Source organism: Lacerta agilis, chromosome 2 (assembly GCF_009819535.1).
Source record: "Lacerta agilis isolate rLacAgi1 chromosome 2, rLacAgi1.pri, whole genome shotgun sequence".
NCBI lineage: Eukaryota > Metazoa > Chordata > Lepidosauria > Squamata > Lacertidae > Lacerta > Lacerta agilis.
The window spans coordinates 49,261,190-49,274,863 of NC_046313.1; positions in this window are offsets into that span (position 1 = coordinate 49,261,190).

The window sequence follows — 13,674 nt, forward strand, 5'->3', positions numbered from 1 at the left end:
TGCTGTCTCTACATTCTAGATGAGCCAACAAGGCTCCAGGATCCTAGCAGTTTCATAATTCTTTTAAAATAGACATCAGATATATGATGGGACAAACAAATGCTTGTTACACCACTCCTTCTCCTGCATGCCAGGATATTTACTTGGTTTATTTTCAAACCGAGGTGTGTACAAGTTGTAAGATGGATAATAATAATAATAATAATATTTATTATTTGTACCCCGCCCATCTGGCTGGATTTCCCCAGCCACTCTGGGCGGCTTCCAACAGAAACCAAATACAACAATATCAAACATTAAAAACTTCCCTAAAAAGGGCTGCCTTCAGGTTTTTTCTGAATGTCAGGTAGTTGTTTATTTCCCTGACCTGTGATGGGAGGGCGTTCCACAGGGCGGGCGCCACTACCGAGAAGGCCCTCTGCCTGGTTCCCTGTAGTTTTGCTTCTCGCAGTGAGGGAACAGACAGAAGGCCCTCGGCGCTGGATCTCAGTGTCCGGGCTGAATGATGGGGGTGGAGACGCTCCTTCAGGTATACAGGACCGAGGCCGTTTAGGGCTTTAAAGGTCAGCACCAACACTTTGAATTGTGCTCGGAAACGTACTGGGAGCCAATGCAGATCTCTCAGGACCGGTGTTATGTGGTCTCGGCGGCCACTCCCAGTCACCAGTCTAGCTGCCGCATTTTGGATTAATTGCAGTTTCCGGGTCACCTTCAAAGGCAGCCCCACATAGAGCGCATTGCAGTAGTCCAAGCGGGAGATAACCAGAGCATGCACCACTTTGGTGAGACAGTCCGCGGGCAGGTAGGGTCTCAGCCTGCGTACCAGGTGGAGCTGGTAGACAGCTGCCCTGGATACAGAATTAACCTGCGCTTCCATGGACAGCTGTGAGTCCAAAATGACTCCCAGGCTGCGCACCTGGTCCTTCAGGGGCACAGTTACCCCATTCAGGACCAGGGAATCCTCCACACCTGCCCTCCTCCTGTCCCCCAAGAACAGTACTTCTGTCTTGTCAGGATTCAACCTCAATCTGTTAGCCGCCATCCATCCTCCAACCGCCTCCAGGCACTCACACAGGACCTTCACGGCCTTCACTGGTTCTGATTTGAAAGAGAGGTAGAGCTGGGTATCATCCGCATACTGATGAACACCCAGCCCAAACCCCCTGATGATCTCTCCCAGCGGCTTCATATAGATATTAAAAAGCATGGGGGAGAGGACAGAACCCTGAGGCACCCCACAAGTGAGAGCCCAGGGGTCTGAACACTCATCCCCCACCACCACTTTCTGAACACGGCCCAGGAGGAAGGAGCGGAACCACTGTATAACAGTGCCTCCAGCTCCCAACCCCTCTAGCCGGTCTAGAAGGATGTTATGGTCGATGGTGTCAAAGGCCGCTGAGAGATCCAGCAGAACTAGGAAACAGCTCTCACCTTTGTCCCTAGCCCGCCGGAGATCATCGACCAGCGCGACCAAGGCGGTTTCAGTCCCATGGTGAGGCCTGAATCCCGATTGGAAGGGATCCAAATGGTCCGCTTCTTCCAGGCGTGCCTGGAGTTGTTCAGCAACCACCCTCTCAATCACCTTGCCCAAGAATGGTAGATTTGAGACTGGGCGATAGTTGGCCATATTGGCCGGGTCTAAAGATGTTTTTTTAAGAAGCGGTTTAATGACCGCCTCTTTCAGCGGGGCTGGGAAGGCTCCCTCACAGAGGGAAGCATTCACCACCCCGCGCAGCCCATCGCCCAGCCCCTCCCGGCTAGCTTTTATAAGCCAGGATGGGCAAGGATCAAGGAGACAGGTGGTTGGTTTCACTCGTCCAAGCAGCCTGTCCACATCCTTGGAGGTAACAGACTGAAATTGATCCCACGCAACTGGACTAGACAGGACTCTGGCACTCTCCCGCCCTGGCCCTGCTCCCACGGTGGAGTCTATCTCTTTCCGAATCTGAGCGATTTTATCTGCAAAAAACTTTGCAAACGCATTGCAGGAGATCTTGGGGTCCCTACCAGGCCCCGATGACGAAGGTGGCTCCGATAGATTCCGAACCACCTGAAAGAGTCTCCTGCTGCTATTTTCCGCAGATGCAATAGAGGCGGTGAAGAAAGTCTTCTTCGCCGTCGCTATCGCCACTTGGTAGGCTCGACGTTGAGCTCTAACCTGTGTTCGGTCGGATTCAGAATGGGTTTTCTGCCACCGGCGCTCTAGCCGTCTCAACGATTGTTTCATCGCCCTCAGCTCCGGGGAAAACCACGGGGCTGTCCGGGCTCCATGCAACCGGAGAGGGCGCTTCGGAGCCAAACAGTCAATAGCCCTGGTTAGCTCCACATTCCAGCGGGCCACCAGGGAATCGGCTGAAAGGCCATCAACATGGGATAAAGTATCCCCTACCACTCTCTGGAAACCATTTGGATCCATTAAGTGGCGGGGGCGGACCATCCGAATTGGTCCCACCTCCCTGCAGAGGGGAAGGGTTGCGGAGAAGTCCAGTTGTACCAGGAAGTGATCTGACCATGGCACTTCTTTAGTTTCACTTTTTTTAATGTCAGATCACCAACATCCATAGAGGTGAATACCAGGTCTAAGGCATGTCCTCGGCTATGAGTTGGACCAGACTTATTCAGGGACAGCCCCATGGAGGCCATGCTTTCCACGAAGTCCCGAGCGGCCCCTTGTAAGGTCGTGTCGGCATGGATGTTAAAATCCCCTAGGACGACCAAACTAGGTGACTCCAGGAGAACATCCGCCACGACCTGAAGCAGCTCGGGCAGGGAATCCTTGGTGCAGCGGGGAGGTCGGTACACCAAAAGGAATCCTGTACTGCCCCTATTGCCCAACTTCCAGAACATGCACTCAGAGAACTGGGTCTTCCCAATAGGACGCCTGGTGCAAACTAATGACTTCCTAAAAATCACTGCAACCCCCCCTCCCCGCCCAGATGGCCTGGGTTGCTGTGCGTAAGAGAAACCTGGTGGACAAGCAGCGGCAAGGACAGGCCCATCCGCTTCATCCAACCAAGTCTCTGTTACACATGCCAGGTCAAGTCCACCATCCACAATCAAGTCGTGGATGGCAGTGGTTTTATTCAACATTGACCTGGCATTGCACAGCAGCATCTTCAGGTCATGTGGGTATCCCTTGCTGAATCCAGTATCCGTCCGGTCAGGACCAGACCCGGAGGCAGGAATAGTCCTCAGACAACGACTAAACCTGCCTCCTCGGCAATGACATGGTCTGGTCTTAGCGTAACTCCTCCTCCTGCCCGTGATCACTGAGATCGGTTGTCCCAGTGCATCCCACCCTGTGGAACCTGCCCCAGCCATTTTGTTGGCCGGGACCCCCTCCCAGGCAGCTCTGACCCCACCCCTTAAGAACAAAATTAAACCTATATAAAAACAGAAAACAAAACACAACAATACAAACCAAAAACTATAAAAATTACAAGTAACCAAAATTATACAAAACTCAAAACCCCACTAAACATCTATCCCACCCCCACAACAAGAAAACTTAAAAAGATGAAAAGAAATAATAATAATAATAGAAACATTTTAAAACATTTAAGAAAAAAAAGAAAAAAGAAAAAAAACATTTAAAAAAGAGCTGGACAGCAGCAGCACTCAGGCACTCAGGCAGGGGGGTCCTCCTGGGCAGCAGCAACCAGCAGCAAAGCAGAGGCAGCAGCAGTCCTTTTGAGGCCTTACCAGGCCCCGCCCTGGGCCAGGTGGTGAGTGGCAGGAACGGGGCCCTCAGGCACTCAGGCAGGGGAGTCCTCCTGGGCAGCAGCAACCAGCAGCAAAGCAGAGGCAGCAGCAGTCCTTCTGAGGCCCTACCAGGCCCCGCCCTGGGCCAGGTGGTGAGTGGCAGGAACGGGGCCCTCAGGCACTCAGGCAGGGGAGTCCTCCTGGGCAGCAGCAACCAGCAGCAAAGCAGAGGCAGCAGCAGTCCTTTTGAGGCCTTACCAGGCCCCGCCCTGGGCCAGGTGGTGAGTGGCAGGAACGGGGCCCTCAGGCACTCAGGCAGGGGAGTCCTCCTGGGCAGCAGCAACCAGCAGCAAAGCAGAGGCAGCAGCAGTCCTTTTGAGGCCTTACCAGGCCCCGCCCTGGGCCAGATGGTGAGTGGCAGGAACGGGGCCCTCAGGCACTCAGGCAGGGGAGTCCTCCTGGGCAGCAGCAACCAGCCCAGTTGCTAGGATACCTAGTAATGGGCTTATATGACAGTAAAATCAATGTTAAGGGACCTGTAGTCCTTCAAGTATTTGGTATGTTTATTTATTTATCTTCATGCATTTATATCTCAACCTTTGTTCCATCACGGAACCCAAGGTGGCATACAAGTAGTTCCCAGGCAGTAACTCATCCAGGCTCTGACCAGACCAGCTTAGCTTCAGCCATGTGTACCTTCAGACCACATGTTCATAAATATGACTTGAGAGACTTGTATACCAACCAGTGAGAAGCTCTGATTAATAAGAGACACCTGGGGTCACAGGCTATGGGTCAGATGGAGGAAGGAAGGAAGGAAGGAAGGAAGGAAGGAAGGAAGGAAGGAAGGAAGGAAGGAAGGAAGGAAGGAAGGAAGGAAGGAAGGAAGGAAACAAACCTAAGTTGAGACCTTGCTCCTACAGTTTTAAGACAAGCTTGGGCATCAAGTGATAGTCATGAACTTTGCTACTGAAAAGTAGAGGTGGGGCATAAGTATCAAGGACAGGGCATGCATTACCTGTGCAATGTACCAGTTAGTGCAAGCTGGAGAAGTGGTTAGTGGGGATTTTTAGAATTCCCAGCACATCAAATCATGCACGTCTTAATTAAACCAATTAAATTTTGCAGCTGAATGATGGCCACTTGGCCAAGGATATGGCATGTCATGCCAAACAATTGCTTCATTCCTTCTGTAAAAACCTAAGTAAGTTGTTTCCACAGCCGCAGAGGGGTTTCACATGGCAAAATCTTTCTTTTGAGACACTAAGCAAGCATTTTTATTTTTTAAAAATCTTGATCTATGTAACACCAATGAATTGAGCCTTGGCCTACATGGCAGTGTTGGCAGAGCAAATTACAAAGCCACCTGCTCGTAAGCAGAGTAATTATACCTAAATTGTGTTCTATAATTAAAAAGGTACGATAAACGACTCAGATCTCATCTTCAAATAGAAGTAGAATGATACCTGAGGGCTTGAGTCAGATTTGTTGCCAAAAGGAAATTTGCTTATCGGATTAAGACCAAATGTATTTGGGGGTTGATTAATTAAAAATAAAGCACCTATGTAAACTGCAAAGGAAACAGGAAAGTATCTGCACAGAACAATCCACTCTATATCCACTCTAGTAAGTTAAAGGTAGGCTGGATTTTTTTAAAATTAAGCTGCTATGGCTTTATTTACTTGTCTTTTCTCCTGCCATGTGCTTAAAAGCACAGTGGTACCTCAGTTTAAGAACAGCCCTGTTTAAGAACTATTTGGTTTATGAACTCCACAAAACTGGAAGTAATGTCCTGGTTTGCAAACTTTACCTCTGTCTAAGTATGGAAGCCGAAGGGTGGAAGGGCACCGGTGGTGGGAGGCCTCCTTAGGGGAAGCGTGCCTCAGTTTAAGAACCGTTTTGGTTTAAGAACGGACTTCTGGAATGGATTAAGTTCGTAAACTGAGGTACCACTGTACAAACAAGAAGCAGCAAAAATTGGGATCTTTCAAGAGTTTAATTATTGCCAGTGTGTATACTTACTAAGTCTAATGTCAATATTTAACTGTATAGTCCTATGTATGCTTTCAATGTATGCTTACTCGGAAATAAGTAAGTGCGTCCTATAATTGAACTTACAAATTAGTAGATGTGTTTAGAATTACAACCTAAAGGCTCTTAGTTACAGCAGATGAATACTAATCCTCATTATCATAAACAACAACAACGCTAGCAGAGTGACCACCCCCAAATTCACCTAGTTTTTGTATCTATGCTTTTCAGTAGTATGATGGCGAGAAACAGCAATGGAGGGTCAACTGGCTGCAACTGAAGGTGAGTGGAGGTTTACTTTGTCTAGGGATGCACTCAGGTGTGGGTTTTATTTTTATTAGTTTTCCTGGTTATAACATTAACACTTCTGTACCTGTGTGTGATGTGACACAACCTAGGAATCCTGCATTCGGGTTCCTTCCAACTCTACAATTCTATGGTTCTGTGTCATTGGACATGGTGCAACCCTTTATGCGCATGCGTGCTTCTGTTCCATCATGACTGACCCATGAAAATGGTGGGAAAGAGCTGTACTGTATGTCAGAATCTAGTGCCAGGTTTTGTCACAAGCCACTATCCATGAAAAGGGGTGGGGAAATCGCAGCACAAAACTCCCACGATAATCCGGGTTAACTGGGTGGCTGTTAGATCATTTCTGAAAACATTTAGCATGGAAATGAGCATCAGACTTCTGCTAGATTTCCAGGAGTGGCTTTTACATCATATGAAAGATCACATTAAAAACTGGAAATTATCAGGTAAGGAAGTGTCAGGGAAGCAGAGTAAAGTACTGGGGCTACTTTATATGTTTTGAAGACTTTGTTGTTCTTAAACATTTGTGATAGGTGGGCAAGAAAACTTAGCATGAAGCATACTCACTGTAACATCTATCTTTCCCACATATTCCAGAAAAAAACAGTAGTACAAATCTGCCCGACAAAAGAATTGTTATTTTTCTCATTATCTTCAGCAAAGTAGTTATTAGCCATCATTATTGTTGCTCTTCAGATTAATTGGCAAATACAATCAAAATGGAAAAGATTCCAATCATCAAACAAAGGGAAGAACCACAGAACCCTAATCTGCCTGAGTGGGTTAACCGTCATTTTTGCTCCTCAGTTCTCCAATGTACGAGTGACTAATTGCTTATTTAGCCCTGCTTTGGATTAAAATAGTTTTTGTTCTCAAAGTACCATTGTGAGGAGAGAAACATGAAAATGCCATCGCTCACAGCCTTTTCTCACACAAAACGCACTCGACACCTTCTGAGGGCATTTTTGTGTGACCTTTTGTGATAGGCAAAGGCAAACAGGTTTAATTGTTATTTCTACAGGGGTCATGTAAAAGTGGGCAGACATCTCTATTACCCACATTTTTTTTATGTCTGGGAGTGCATCCCCCAACAGTACCCCTCCTCTCCCCATTGTTAGGAGGACTTTAGGTTGTGTGGGTTTTTCCTGGAGTTCTGCTCTGTTTTTAAAGTGGATTTAGTAGGGCTGCAATCCAATTAAATAAATTGTAATCAATTGATCGTATGAGTTTAAGGGACCAATATGAAGTCCTGCCCCCAGGCAAGAAATGGGGGGAAACACACAGGAAATGGGGGGGTACAGTTGCCACTGGAGACCAAGGTTTGCCTGTGAATCAGCACTATTGCCCTCAAGGCCCCCTCTCCCCATTCCTGCAGGAATGTCTGCGATTATAGAGGCACTGCTGTCAGAAGGGCCCAAACAGGTTGTTCTGGGGACATGCAGAGGTTGTGCCTGGGATGAGCTTGGATCCGCAGCCTGCTCCAGTCCTGGAGCTGCCATACTCAGTTCCCTCCCATTGAGTTCAAGGACAAAGAAAGGATAACAAGGCATCCTACCTTAGTGGCATTGAGCTGGTAGGGCTATGGATGTATTAAATGCTGTAGAGCCATTCTCCCTTTTACCCCATCCTCAATATCCAGGATTGCTTTGTTAGTTGCTTAATTGAGACATCTGTCAAATGCATTTGCTTATGGGTATATATGTTAAATTAATATGTTAAATTAAGATCCAGCTCCCCATCCTATTGACATCTGTCCATGGACTGGGAGGTGCATTGTCATGTCCTTCACCTTTAATTTTCAAGCCTCATTGTTTTTCTGTAGGGCAAGTTTCTTAGCTTTTCATAGACCCACCTCTCTGCCCCACTACACACCCATTTCCTTAAATGAAAGCCCCATCTACCCAGAAGGTCATCCAGCTCTCTGGGGGAAACTACCGATTTACAGCCAAAGCAGAAGCAAACTTGGCTGAGGGCAAATACCAAGGCCTGTTGTTATGACAAAGCTTGGAAAGTGCAATTGCATGCACCACCAGATGGAGAGCTTCCTTGATGTGCAATCGCCTCTTGCTAATGCTTGTTTGCTATCTAATTGCTCAGTCTTGGGCTATTGGAGCTCTCCGTTTCCTGGTTCAAGACTGCATCCTTTCAAATGAAGCTCACACATCACCATATGTGTCTGATGACCACGGGGCAAGAGGGGAAAGTTATATTGCTGACAAATAATTGCAGTGTCTGCTTGCTTAACATTTGCAGCAAATCAACAGTGGCATTTGGAAGGGCTGCCTGGAGGTCTGGAGCTGTCAAGCTGGATAATGGCTTTAAATACCACTGGCTGGTAATAATGCTGGGCTTCAGTGCACAATGTTTAAATGTGTAAAGAGAGCCATTCTAAGAAGCACTTTTCTTCTGCTTTCTATATGCCCATCTGCTGACACCCGTTTTGGAGCAAAAAGGGTCACTGGGACCTCATGTAACATATTCGGCCTCTGACCTTGAGAGGATAAGGCAGCTTTATTGTGCATAACAAGGTTATTTGCATTTAACCTCTGGCCAAATTCTCCATGGGTCTCACGAGTTAGGCAGCATATGAGCTCAATGATATTTGATGGGAACGCTCCCAGGGAAATCTGCTGCTTTGACAGGTGTGATTCTCTTTCCAAAAGAACTGGACCGAGGACTATACAGATGCCGTGATGGAGTATGAGATCATGATTCTTCAGTATGGTAGTCGGGTTTATCTTCATGCTGCAATAATCAGCCTAAATTTTCCTTGAAAGCACAGACAAGCATGATACTCGTGGCCATGGAAGAAAAGTACTGGATGCTCATAGATTGTCTCTTTCCAGCTTACGTTGGCCATCTTTTTTTCTGGCTATCCTCTGACACATTGTGGTAGTAAATTCACCAAAATTATAAACTGTACAGCAGGGATGGGGAACCTGCAGGCTTCCTGCTGTTGTATTCCATGAATCCTGGGGCAGCATCTGGGAGGGAAGGAGGTTGGCAAAATCTGTCAGAGGGGAGAAAGGAGAAGTAGTTGGTGGACAGTGATGGGAAGGGTTTGAGTTGTGCTCCCAGAGGTGGAAGAAGAAGAAGAGTTTGGATTTGATATGCCGCTTTATCACTACCTGAGGAAGTCTCAAAGTGGCTAACATTCTCCTTCCCCTTCCTCCCCCACAACAAACACTCTGTGAAGTGAGTGGGGCTGAGAGACTTCAGAGAAGTGTGACTAGCCCAAGGTCACCCATCATGTGGAGGAGCAGAGATGCGAACCCGGTTCACCAGATTACGAGTCTACTGCTCTTACCCACTACACCACACTGGCTCTCGGAGAGCCACTCAAGCTGCATCAGGCCTCACCTTCATTGCAGGACATTGTCATGGTGACTGAGAAGCCAGCTCACCAATCAATGGGTTCAGCAGGGTTGGCAAAGACTAAGACTGAGAGTGAGGTGGCAGAAACAGGCAAGCTTCCATCTCCAAGTATGTATCATCAGATGCAAACAGATTAATCTCCTTGGGAGGGCTGCTTCGTTGCTATCTTTACATAGAAGACACGAACCACCTGAGTGATAGTCTATGCTTGGCTGTTCGAAAGCAAAGTAGGAAGGGCATACCAGGCGTTGGAACAATGTCTTAGCTTGGTCCTAGTAATGTATTCTAGAACTCTGTTTGTATATCTGAGAACTTCATAATCTATAGTCTGAGCTCATACATAGATCATCTACTGACTTCTTGAATAAAGCTTTTGGATGTCATCGTGTGAAGAGTTTGAGTTCAGAGTCTGAGAGTGGGAGCCAAGACAGTTGTAGGATACTAATTCCCAGCAGCAGCAGCAGCCAACGGCCAAGGACAATGGCAGTTCTAGTCCAACAAAATCTGGGGCGCCATAGATTCCTCATCTCTACAATGCAGAATGGGTTGTATTCACCAAAGTCATCCCATTAGCACCAGGGCTTCTGCCTATGCAACGGCACTTCCTCCTCTCCCAATATTTCCAGCAGTAATTTAGTTCTATATCCATGTAAAGTGAGGAATGAAGGATCTCCTGAATATGCTTAGAACCATCAAGGCCTTAAGGATGAGGCCTACAAGGCTTCTTCTGTCAGCAGTGATCCCTCCTTGCTGCTACCCCTCCTGCAAACATATGTTTGCTAACGAACGGAACCACTTCTTTAGGCTTTGCCCTTCTGAGTGTTCTCTCATGAAATGACAATGGGTGGTATTCAACGCTATTGCTACTCAGAGGAGACCCATTGAAGTTAATGGGCATGACTAACCTAGGTTCATTCAATCCAATGGATCTGTTGAATACCACCCTCTGAGTTTTTCTAATCGTTCTCTAAGAAAGCTTGGGGGAAATCAGCCAATTAACTGAGGGAGGTTATTTATTATTATTTAGAAGGAGGCACTTCCTAAAAATAAAAGCTCAGTGTGCAATTCATTATCATCCGCAAAACTAAACTTTTGCCAGCGACTTGTGTGATGAAAGAAGCCCCTTTGGGAATGTTTGTTTGTGTGCTTATATTCCTTACTCTGGAACTGATACGACTCAAGGATGGAGGAGTGAAACTAAACCAACTTCTGCTGGTCATCAGTTTCTAGTAATTAATGGTTATCCATTGGTTATCAATTATTTCTAAGTTACCTCTATCATATCTAATTGCTGATAATTAGCACTAAATTGCCGTATAACTGAATGTATTTGAATTAACAAAAATGGAAATAGATACAGGTAGATATTTGAATGATGTCCCATTGCATTGCCCAAATATTGAAACAAAGTAACAAAATGCTCTATACTTATTTATCTCTCTCCAAGGGCTCTTGGGAAAGGGACAACAGTCAGAAAAGTTATTGCAAGCTCCCAGCCGGCTGTGATATAAACTAATCCAACAAAAGAATAAATATTTTAGCAGCATCCTATTAAAATGTATAAGAACAAGCCACCTGCTGTCATTGAGGAGTTGTTTGCACTGCAGAGTTAGAGGACTCCAGAATAGCTAAATGGAGCTAGAGCTTGTTTCAAACTAATTAGTCAAAATGCTGAACTCTCATTATGCTACACATTGTCTCTCAGTTTCCTTTCTTGAGGCAGGGGGAGAAAAGAAATTCTGTTTGTTTATATTACTGTTTGGAGTGATACAGTCACCCCAGAGCCAAAAACAACAACGAAGACTGATTTTTGCCTAGTTGGTTTTAAAAAGCTGTGTAATTTTTTATAAAATCAAATATTATTTGTTTATAAGGCACTTTCTGCTAGTCATGCATACTTAAGAGTCTTCCTTAAGTATGTGTGACTGTTTTGAATAGTGTTGATATTGGGTCATAAAAACTTTGACCCAAGTAGTGCTGCTGGCCGGCACTGCAATCAATCACCTTTACGATCGTCTCCGACATCAATGGCGCCCAGGCACACTTCTGCTTCGCCCTGAGCGTTCTCCAATTGCAGAGTTAAGCACAGCGTCGGGATGGCTTTTAGGTCTGCTTCTCCGTGGCGTCGTGAAATAACTTGACAGACGCCAGTGCTACTAAACTAAACTAGGCTTTATTTAGTAGCACACACACAAATCCTACAGACTTGAGCTGCATGCTTGCAGCAAACTAACAAACAGCAGTAACACAAAGCAATAAGGCAGAATGAAGCAGAGAAGGGGAAAGTGAAACCAAACCTCCCCTTTTCTAGACAAAGGAAAAGTGCCCGTATTACAGTGGGCAAGGCTAAACTCCCAGGATCAGAACGCCTCTTGCATCATTAACTCTAAGATGCCCAGAAAACCTGACACCCCCTCTCGTTCGCAATCCTGGGAATATGCATATATACATTTCATCCAACATTTAACCCATCACAGAAAACTTCGTGTTTCTGGAAACTCAAGGGCTTTGTGAATCCATCGGCAAGATTCATTTCGCTAGGACAATATTTCAGCGTGACCACATTTGTCCTAACGCTCTCATGCACGTTTTTGAACCGAATATCCAGATGTTTGGTTCGTGCGTTGAATTGACCGGATTCAGCCAACTTCAGGCATGGCTGGTTATCCTCCCATATGGTGATGGGTAGGTAACACTTCTCACACACTTCCTGCACTAGGCACTTGTAGAATTCAAGCTCTCGACACATTTCTGAAAGAGCACTGAACTCTGCCTCAGTTGATGATAGAGCAATTAAACTCTGCTTTTTTGATCTCCAGCCAATTACAGAACCTCCAAATTTTACCACTATTCCAGAAATTGACTTTCTGTCTGAGCCGCAAGCCCAATCAGCATCCACCCAACATTGAAGCTGTTCATCACCTTGGGCTGTCAGTGTGAGGCTAAACTCTTTGGTCTCTTGCAAATATCTAAGAACTCTTTTGACCCCATTCCATGCCATCACACTGGGCTTTGCTGCCTCTTGGCTCAGCAGATTAACTGCAAATGCAATATCGGGCCTGCTCCACTGCGAGAGATAGAGCAGGCTTCCCAGAGCAGATTGATATACCTCTTGGTTCTCAAACTTTCTTTTTTCAACAGACTGGTTATCAGTTACAAAACTCGTCTCCATTGGTGTCCTTGCACCTTTGCAGTCTGCCATATTGAATTTCCTGAGCAACTGATCAATCTTTGCGCTCTGGTTCAACACAAAACTCCCATTTTGGTCTCTGTGAATCTGAACCCCTAGATACATGTTCACAGGACCCAACTCCTTGAGTTTGAAGTGCTGCCTCAGCTTACTTGCAAACTCCTGCACCTGTTTGTTTGTGTTGGCCACTAGAACAATGTCGTCGACAAAGATCAGGGCCAATTCTTGTTGCTGACCTGTCCCTTTTATGTACAAACAGTTGTCCGCATGGCTTTTCCTAAAGCCTAGCTTCTCCAGCGCTTGGTCGAGACACTGATTCCAGTTTCTCGCGGACTGTTTGAGACCATAAATGGAGCGGTGTAGCCTCCATACCAGACCTGGCCTGCCGCCCTCAAAACCCGGAGGAGGTAGCATATAAATTTCCTCCTGCAGCGGTGCATTTAAGTAGGCGACATCAATATCAAAATGAGCAGCTTCTGCGCCTCTCTGCGCTGCTACAGCAAGAAGCAATCTCATTGTTTCACTACGGGACGTGGGTGCATAGACTTGTGAGTAATGCACTCCTGGCCTCTGGCTGAAACCTCTTGCCACCAATCTAGCCTTATATTGTGGCTCTCCACTTGCAGTGGGTTTCAATCTATAGACCCAGCGACAGCTCACAGCTTGCTGTCCAGCTGGCAAAGTGGTCAGCGTGAAAACTCCAAGAGATTTCATGGCACTAAGTTCTTTCTCCATAGCTTGTTGCCACTTGCTGGATTCTGCCTGAGGTAATCTCTGCACCTCAGCGAAACTTTCCGGTTCGCAGTGAGCAAAACCGGCCCAAACATTAGTGGCTTGGAACTTGTCAGGAGGTTTCCCCTTTGTAGTGCGCTTGGAACGCCGTGGCACCACCGGTGACTCGCCCCCTGACCCAGACGTGCTAGACTCAGCCTGGGAGTCCCTGGCGTCTGGTGAACCACCAAGCGACCTACTGCGCTTGCCATGTCCCCCTGGACTGGGCTTCCCAGTTGGGGACCTTGGAGACCTACCTCGCTTGCCTCTCCTAGCTACTTCTGGAGATGTGG